At 34.5% G+C, this 10,133-nt stretch overlaps 1 long non-coding RNA gene across 1 annotated transcript; it reads right to left on the minus strand.

The window, feature by feature from the left end:
- Positions 1-7,187: 7,187 nt before the first annotated feature.
- Positions 7,188-8,878, minus strand: LOC142163536 (uncharacterized). Its single transcript, XR_012694488.1, has 3 exons — positions 8,629-8,878; positions 8,230-8,296; positions 7,188-7,450 (listed from the first exon to the last, which is right to left on the minus strand). It is a non-coding gene; the product is annotated as an uncharacterized LOC142163536 (long non-coding RNA).
- Positions 8,879-10,133: the final 1,255 nt, after the last annotated feature.

Genomic DNA, 10,133 nt, shown 5'->3' on the forward strand with positions numbered 1-10,133 from the left:
TGTAAACTGTATATAAACTGTTGTGAAGTCCCTCTTCTCTCTGATTCTTCTAAATCATGAAGAAGTGTGCACTTCGTGTGACTTCTTTTCTGTTAGAGTCATATCCCAAATTTAGAACGAGGTTCGGACAAGTTCCAAAGCCGGTGAAGCTTCTGTATTCCCGGTACGTTGCCCCCCTCGGCTCGAGCTGTCTGTTCGGGTAAGCCAGGTCTAGAATAATAAACCCAGGTTTTGAACCTAGTACAACAAGACCCCATGTCGGATTCCTAGTAGGAACGTTTGCTTGCATCATGTGCATTTAACTTTGGAGACTCAACACAAGGGTTGGGTCCGTCTAGGACAGGTACACCCCAAAAAAATAAAAGACCATCCTGAAGCATCTTATGTGCTACATGTTGCATTTATTCAAGGGTGAAAGGGTCATTTGGCGGACCAATGATAGTTGAGGGTAAATGAAGAAATGAAAAAAACAATGAAAAAGGAAAGAAAAAAGAAAAAAAAAAGAGAAAAGAGAGGGTGAAGTGTGAAGATAAAGCGAGTGGGGCCCGATTATATTTTCTGTCACATTCTTGTTAAAAAAGAAGAAGATATTTTGCATTTTTTTCATCATTTTTATAAATCAAAAAATCAAAAAAGAAAAGAAAAGAAAACAAAATCCAAAAAGAAGTTACATGTCTCATCATTTTTTTTTAAAAAAAAAGACAAAAAATATGTTAGTGTTATGATAAAAAATAAAATATGGTGGATGTCTACTCTTCCTCCATGATCTTTCTCTCAAATGGTTAATGACATATTCAATGACATATTTTCTATGTTCAATGACATATTCCATGACATATTTTCTTCACTTTTCATGCCTATATAAAGGTCTTGTAATAAATAGGAAAATACACACAATTGAAGAAGAAAATCTCTTCCTTCTCTCTATCTCTATTTCTTGTTCATGTTTTACTAAATTGCTTTTATTCCATAACATGTTATCAGCACGAGTCTCTAACTAATTGTATATATATATCTACAAAAAAATTTCTACATCCGGAAAGATTACAATTAGAAGCCATACATATCATCACATGGTTAAATGTAAAGAGAAACTACATATGGTAAGTAATGAAATGTAAGAAGGTATGATTATCTTATACTTGTCATTCCTTTAAAATCTCATATGCACACAACTTCGTACTACACCTGTATTGCATAAGCACATATTAATATTACATCTTTTATATCACATGAATGGAATAAAATTTTCGAAGTTCTATATGTGAAAATCATAGTAGCAGTTAATTGTTGATATGATGCATGTCATGGTAACCAAGGATATTTTATATAAATTGTCCTATGCATATTTATGTGTTAACTATGTTCAATCTGTCCTGCCGCTTTAAACATTTTCTTTTACTTGGATGAATATTTTTTTTTCCTTTTGGATTTTTACACTTGCATAGAGTACCAAAAAAAAGGAATAAAAAATAAAATAAAATAGGTCATACTGATTAAAAGCATAAATCATCTTGAAGAAAACAAGAAATACTTCACATCTTTATCTAGGTTGATTAATTACTTCTTTGATATTTGGAAAACAAACCAGCTATTTGAAAGTATACTTCATAATTTATGGTCGTATCATTTGAAAGCAAACAATGATTAGTATGACTACTAGAAGAGGTATTTTTGAGTATCCATGACTTACTTGATGCTTGCTACTGACTTACCATTTTTAAGTATTTTATATGAATGATGCACAAGCTACAACTGGTAAGTTGTTACCTATAATGTCACTTTTCAGGTAATATAAATGCTGAATTTATGTATTAGTACTATATATGTGTTAGGTGTACTTTCGATAAATTTATTCACTAATTGCTTGGTTGAATTGAGTGAAGGAAAGTCATGGCGTTAAATCAAATCCAATAGGTAAGGTATACCCCGAAAACAACAATATTTTTGAGAGAGACTCAATAAATATTATGACAATGATTTTATGATCCTTTTAAACTCTAATAGAATTTAGAAGAAATATTCTGACTACAAACGGTTGTATTTCATATAGATGCTACAAATAATTAATAAAGCTTTACGCTGATTTGAGATTTGTACACTTATTTAAGAAATCAAATTTGATTTGCTAAGTTGCAAATTAGTTGTGTATAACTTTCTTGGCATGTGATTGAAATTAAGGCTTGAGAATCAATCTCAATATTGTTTAGCCTATTATGCCATTGATTGAGAGTAAGACATCGGGATCAAGTCCTAATGCTCCATAATGATAAGAGTTGGGTTTGAGTCCCAATTTATTATGGCCTAACATGCCTTTATATTGGTAAGGCATTGGGTTTGAGTCCCAATGTACCATATTGATGATATAATAATGACTAAAGAAAAATAATATATTTTCATGAAAATGTATGAAAATTGTCCCACTTGATTTGCTCCATTCTTGAAGTAAATGTGATAGCAGTGCATAATAAGTTTCAATGAAGATAAGTGGTCGAACAATGAACGTGGGTGTTCCAAATATCAAAATAATAATAATCATCACTATGATTATAAAAGGAGAACAATAAGGGTTCTCAAAATAGTCCTTCAAAATGTGAAGGCAATGCTTACCATCAAATTGGTATGAAAATAATAAAGCACGTCGCTGATTATGATCCATTCCTTGAAGAGAATGTGACTTGTGTAAGCATTGAGAATGCAAACTCATTCCTAAAGTTGAATGTGGTAATATGTGATAAAAGCAATGAATAAAGACATGCAATTCATGATTATATGAATACCACACAACTCACCTCTAAGTGAGGTTTGAGTAAAATAAAGAAAATAAATATTATTGTGTGGTTACATGAATATGTCATTGGTCGTGTACATGTGGTACACCAAATATTATTTTGTCATGCCTTATAAAAGTTATTAAAGGCAAAGTTAAAACAAGAAATGATTTTTCTTATGATGATTTTGACCATGACAATTTATTATGATATAATTTTATCCATGAAGGAGACATTTACCATATGAATGGTATGATAAAAGATCTTGTAGTACAAAAGTTGTTAAGAACTCTGAAAAACTAATTTGTTACTACCCGGATGAATAAACTTATTCATGACATTGATATTGTAAAGTCTCAAAAGAAACTTTTTGAGTTTCAAATATATAAGTCAAAGTGATTGGCATATTGAGACTATAAATGAAAGGAAGATTGAATATCTTCATATTTCTATAATCATACCGGGTAAATATGAAAGGTTACCCGATCTTCTTTCTATTTGTACTACACAAGTATAAGCATGATGCTGGAATCATATGCCACAAGTAAACTAGAGGTTTACTAAAACAAATATTAATTGGCATGACCGGTTGACCATCTCGGTTCAATTATGATGCGAAAAATTAATTAAGAATTACATTGACATGTATTGAAGAATAGAAGATTCTTCAAGAATTCTCTTGTGCTGCTTATTTTCATGATATACCAGTTAAAGGTTGAGATTGAATCCCTTGATTTCTGGAAGGAATAAAAGGTGATATATATATATATATATATATATATATATATATATATATATATATATATATATATGGGCTCAGTCACCTGCCATGTGGACCGTTTACTATTATATGATTTTAAAAAATGCATCTATTTTATGGTCACATGTGCATTTGTTATCAACTTGCAGTTTGGTTTTTGCAAGATTGCTTGCTCAAATTATTAGAGCCCAATTCCAGAATATAAATTATGATGATTTATCTTGATAATACTGGTTTAAATCCAAATTGGTTTAGCGGAAATTGTATGCCTCCAATTATAGCTAAATCATTGGTTATGAGAACAAAACTCCCAAAAATGAAATTTGGTATGAGATGTATTATTTAATATACACCAGCACTTGTACGCATCTAGCCAAGTTATGAAAATTTCTCCCTATCACAATCGGTTCAGGGTGAGGAACCAAATAATTTCTATATAGAAATATGAATGTGCTATATGATTTAATTATGCCACCACAATGCACAAAGATAGGTTCCCAAAGAAGGTTGGGAAATGTGTTGGTGATCCCAACATTAGGGGGAGAAAATGAATAGCTGAGAAAGTGATACGCGAAATGAATTATTATGAATACATATAGATCCTCGTACAAGAAAATATGAACTTGAAGTTCAAGTGATAATTAATTTATAAATTATTGCCAGACGCATTTGCTGGCCCAAAGCTAAATGTCATATTTCAGCTGTTAATGCTCCAAATAGAATAAAGTTCATAAGGGACAGAGTCTATGGCACGCATGAAGCGTAACAGACCAATCGGTTCCAAAGATAAAACTCCTTGAAGAAGGAGAGGGGCAAAATGGTCATAATAAGGAGGCAAGTGCTCTAGAAGAGCACCATGACATAACACTTCGTAAGACCTCATGTGAGAGGCTCAGGTACCTGAAAATAATGAAATAAAGAGATCTCAATAAGTTATGTCTTTATTGGGTAATAATGGAATCGATATAAAATGATTGTCGATGAGATTGTTAATATAATGTAGCGCTCAATATTATTAATATTGACAAGGATCTTGAGATCAAATCTGTCATGAAATTTGGACGGATAAAAGATTGGCCAAATAAAAAATACGCAATGAAATAGACTTCACTTGAAAAATGTGAAGTTGGACGGATAGTCCAACACCTGAAAGTATAAAGTCAATTGAGGTATAAATGTTTTCTTATGGCGAAAGGTTCAAGTCGATAGACATAAAGACGACTTGTGGCACAAGAAAATTAGTAAATATCCTCACATTGATTATATGGAGACATGTTCTCTTATAGTGGATATAGTCACTTCAGGTTTTAATCTGGCAATATATGAAAAACTTGATATGCGTATAGTGGATATCATTGAAAGATTTAAATTGTCTTGGAGCATATTAAGGTTTCCAAGAAATTTATTAAATAAAGCTTCAAAAATCCTTATACGGATTAAAACAATCAGAGCCCATGTGCTATAATCGCCCGAGAGAATACTTGTTGAAAGAAGGGTATAAGAATAATTCAATTTGTCCTTGTGTCCTTATAAAAGGATATGGATTTGAATTTGTTATAATCGCCACGTATGTTGATGATTCAAATATTATTAGAACTCCCGGAGAGCTTCCTAATGCAGTAGACTGTTTAAAGAATTTGAAATGAAAGATCTTGGAAAGACAAAATTTTGTCTTGGTCTACAAATTGAATATATGAAAGATGGAATTTTTGTCCTTCAATCAGCATACACTAAAAAGATTTTAAAGAGCTTCTATGTGGATAAAACACATCCATTAAGTACCCCGATGGTTGTGAGATTACTCGATATAAATAAAGATCCACTCTGACCTCATGAAAATAATGAAGAGCTTCTTGGTCCTAAAGTACCATATCTTAATGCAATTGGTGCGCTAATATATCTTGCTAACACTACAAGGCATGACATAACTTTTTCAGTTAATGTCTTAGCAAGATATAGCTCCGCTCAAGGAGAAATTGGAATGAAATCAAGCACATATTGCGTTATCTAAGGGGGATTACCAGTGTGGGCTTATTTTATGGCAATGATTGCAATACCGATCTTGTTGGTTATGTCGATGTGGAGTATTTATCTGACACACACAAGGCTTGATCTCAAACAAGTTATGTGTTTACATGTGGTGGCACTGTCATATCTTGGCGATCGACTAAGCAATCAATCGTGGCTACTTCTAATCATGCTGAGATAATTGCTATTCATGAAGCAAGTCGAGAATGTGTATGGTTGAGGTCTACTATGAAGAAAATATGGTTTGAAGTGTGACAAACTACCCACAGTTTTGTATGAAGAAAATACAACATGCATAGCCCAATTAAAGAGAGGATTCATAAAGGAGTTAGGACAAAGCACATTTTACCTAAATTATTGTTCACACATGATCTTCAAAAGAATGGTGATATTAATGTGCAACGGATCCGTTCAAGTGATAATATGGCTGATTTGTTCACCAAATATCTATCGGCGTCAACCTTCAAGAAACTAGTGTACAAGATTGGGATATGAAGGCTCAATGATGTGAACTAATGATCTCATTAGGGGGAGTTAATACGCGTTGTACTCTTTTTTCCTTACAAGGTTTTGTCCCATTGGGTTTTCCTTGCAAGGTTTTTAACGAGGCAACCAAAAGGCGTATAAATATGTGTACTCTTTTTCCCTCATTAGGATTTTTTTCCCATAGGGTTTTTTCCTAATAAGGTTTTAACGAGGCACATTATTTATGGACATCCAAGGGGGAGTGTTATGATAAAAATTAAAATATGGTGGATGTCTACTCTTCCTCCATGATCTTTCTCTCAAATGGTTAATGACATATTCAATGACATATTTTCTATGTTCAATGACATATTCCATGACATATTTTCTTCACTTTTTATGCCTATATAAAGGTCTTGTAATAAATAGGAAAATACACACAATTGAAGAAGAAAATCTCTTCCTTCTCTCTATCTCTATTTCTTGTTCATGTTTTACTAAATTGCTTTTATTCCATAACAGTTTTCTCTATTTTAATTGTTTTTTTAATTCCCGCCTGTATCCAATCTGCCCGAACTACGCATACCTGATTCTCGTCTTTCGGTGCGTGATACGTAGGCAACCCACATAGGGTCCGGTCTTCCTAGTAAATCTTAGGTTCTTGCCTTTCCGGGGTCTTAGCCAAATTTTGCACTTCTAGCCATCTTTTGGCCAAATAAGTCATTTTGCAAAAATAGCCTAAATCATGTCTTGCATGTTTTCAACAGGAAGGGTTATTTTCTCGCATAGCGCTATAGGTCTTTAACCTATTTGGTTTTAATTTTCTCATACATGTCTAGATTTACTTATCGGAGTTTGAGCAGGACAGAGCCCCAGGATATCTAGTCAGGATCGCTCATTCAGGAGTGGATTAAAAGAAGATTTTTTTTCTTTTTATGTTTTGAGTCTGTTATTTTATTTATGTCGTCTTTATCTTTTAGTTTTGTATAGTAATGTCGAGTTTTAGTATTATTATTGTACTTTCTATTTTGCATTTGAAAGAGTGTGTAATGAATTGTCACGATCCAAATCCCGGTCGTGATGGCGCCCAGCACACTACTAGGCAAGCCCGACCATTATTCAACACTTAACCCAATTTATCAAAAATTGCGTAAAGAAATATCAATTAAGCAAGATTAAAGTACTGAAGAATTTAACAAAATACACAATATAATCTCACTAGGACCCGGTGTCACGAATTTGAGCCTCTAGAATACAGAATATCATCCTAATACATGGTATATCCAAAGTCTGATAATGCGGAAATAAAGAGATAGGATATGAGGGAGAAGATCAATGGCTGCGAATGCCGTGCAGCTACCTCGATACACCCAGAAGCTGGATATGCTGATCAACTGGATCTACTGAGCCTGAGACTGCCTTGGATCTGCACACAAGGTGCAGGGAGTAAAGTGAGTACTCCGACCCAGTGAGTAATAAAAGTAACTACAGTCCGAAGATAAGAAAATCCAGTAAATACACAAAGTAAGCTAAAATCCAAATATACAGCAACATATGGGACTGAGCAGCTAAACACCAGTATAAATACAAATACATGAATGCAATGCAATGCATATGATGGTCACACAGTGTCATTGTTACCACTGTTTCAAGTATATCACACAGTGTCATTGTTACCACTGTTTCAAGTATATCACACAGTGTCATTGTTACCACTATTTCAAGTATATCACACAGTGTCATTGTTACCACTGTTTCAAGTCACTTTATAATCAGTCCAGAAAATAATATAATAAGCCCCTTGGGCATTTACAAAACAAAAGTTCCCAGCCCGGAATACATTTAAAAATATCATTTAAGTTTTCAACACTTAGAATTATGGCTGAGTTTGCAAAACAGCATTTAAAACCTTGGACTGAAATTAAATGATATGCAAATCATGCTAAGCAGTAATATCAATCCTCGAAGGATTTTACAAATCGGCACAAGGCCCCAAACATGGCATCAAGCCCCGTAATATCAATGAAGTATGTGTATCAATCACCAGTATAGTATAAACATCACATGGGATGGACCAAGTCACAATCCCCAATAGTATCCGACCCCGCACTCTCCATGGAGTGCGTGTCACGCCTCAATATAGCGTTACGATGTGAAAGTCCGGGGTTTCAAACCCTCAGAACAACATTTACATCTATTACTCACCTCTAACCGGCCGTAGACTAGTCCGCAATGCCCTTTCCTCTTGAATCGACCTCTTCGCGCGTCGAATCTAGTCAAAACCACAACGAATACGTCACAATAGGCTAAGGGAATATAACCCAATCGAAAAGACTCGAAAAATGTCGAAAATCCCGAAATTAGCAAAACCCGAGCCCCGGGCCCACTTCTCGAAAAATTACGAAAGTCACATCACCGGATTTCTCGTCTCTCTACGAGTCCGTACATATAAAATTTACCAAAATCGGAGTTCATTTGACCCCTCAAATCACCAAATCTTATTTTCAAATCCCTAGGCCTAAATCCTCAATTTTTCTACAATTTTCATGCTCAAATCCATACATAATTGATGTACTTAACTCAAAATAGGTGGGGATAACTTACCTTCACATTGATGATGAAAATCCCCTCTTGAAGCTCCCCAAAAATCGTCCATACTTTGAAGAAATGAAGAAAAGTGAGCTAAATCCGTGTATAAAAGAATCTGCCTGTGCTTCGTCGAGTTGTACCCTGCACTTGTGCTATACAAGTTGTACATCCTATTAAAATTGTTCCTTGTCGGACACCTTCTGTTTAAACACCCATAACGTCTTTTATAAATATCCAAATGACAAACAGTTTGAATATTTAGAAACTAGACTCAAATATCTTTAATTTGATAGGTTGTACACCACATAACTCTTTATATATCCCGAGATATGAGCTTCTAAAATGCATCATAAATTCTGCCGAAATTGCTCCAGCAGCCTTTTTCGATCCATCGTAACTTTCTGAGATTATATCCAAATCGCAAATGGTTTAACTTTCCGAAAACTAAAATGTATGGGCTACAACTTTTGTGTTTTGCACTTTTTCTGATTTCGTATAGTTTACAAGATATGAGCTTCGAAACTGGACTACTCGCAGCAGAATTTCTGCAATTTTCTGCAATTTTTCCCAAGTCTGAAATCACTCCGAGACACCTCCGAAACACTCCCGAGCCCTCGGGGCTCCAAACCAAATATGAAAACTGACTCTAAAACATCACACAAACTTGCTCGAGCGATCAAATCGCCAAAATAACATCAAAATCAAAGATTTGAGCCTTAAATCCAAGAATTCTTTCAAATTTCATAAACTTTCAAATTTTCCAATTTAAGGCCGAAACCCGTCAAACAACGTCCGTTTGTAACCAAACTTTACAGGAAGCGCTTAACCAACATATATGACATGTACCGGGCATCGGAACCAAAATACGAGCCCGATACCATTACTTTCTGATCAAATTTCATTTTCATTTTCCTTAAACATTTGCAGAAAACAATTTCACGAAAAAATTCATTTCTCGGGCCTGGGACCTCGGAATTCGATTCCGGAAACACGTTCAACTCCCATATTTTTCTATGGACCTTTCAAGACCAAAAAATCACGGGTCCGAGTCCGTTTACCAAAAATGTTGACCAAAGTCAACTTTAACAATATTAAATATCAAAATTCTTCAAATTTTTCACATAATTCATATATTTCAACACAAAAATATTTCGGACACACTCCTAAGTCCCAAATAACCTAACGAAGCTATCCAAACCATAAAATTCGCATTTCGAATCCGATATCAAAATTTCCACTTCCGGCCAAATTTTCTCAAAAACCTTCAATTTTCCCTCTTTAGCCGAACGACTCCAAAATGACCTACGGACCTCCGAATTCACTTCCGATCGCGCTCCCAAATCCAGAATCACCATATGGAGCTACTCCCAGTCTCGGAATCCCAAACGGACATCAATAACACTGAAATGCATTTTAAACCAAACTGATGCAATTTCTTCTAAAATGCTATCTTCCACAATAGGCACCAAAACGCTCTCGGGTTATCCAAAACCCGATCCGGGCATACGCCCAAGTCCGAA

The sequence above is a fragment of the Nicotiana tabacum genome, chromosome 8, assembly GCF_000715075.1.
Source record: "Nicotiana tabacum cultivar K326 chromosome 8, ASM71507v2, whole genome shotgun sequence".
NCBI classification, from domain to species: Eukaryota; Viridiplantae; Streptophyta; class Magnoliopsida; order Solanales; family Solanaceae; genus Nicotiana; species Nicotiana tabacum.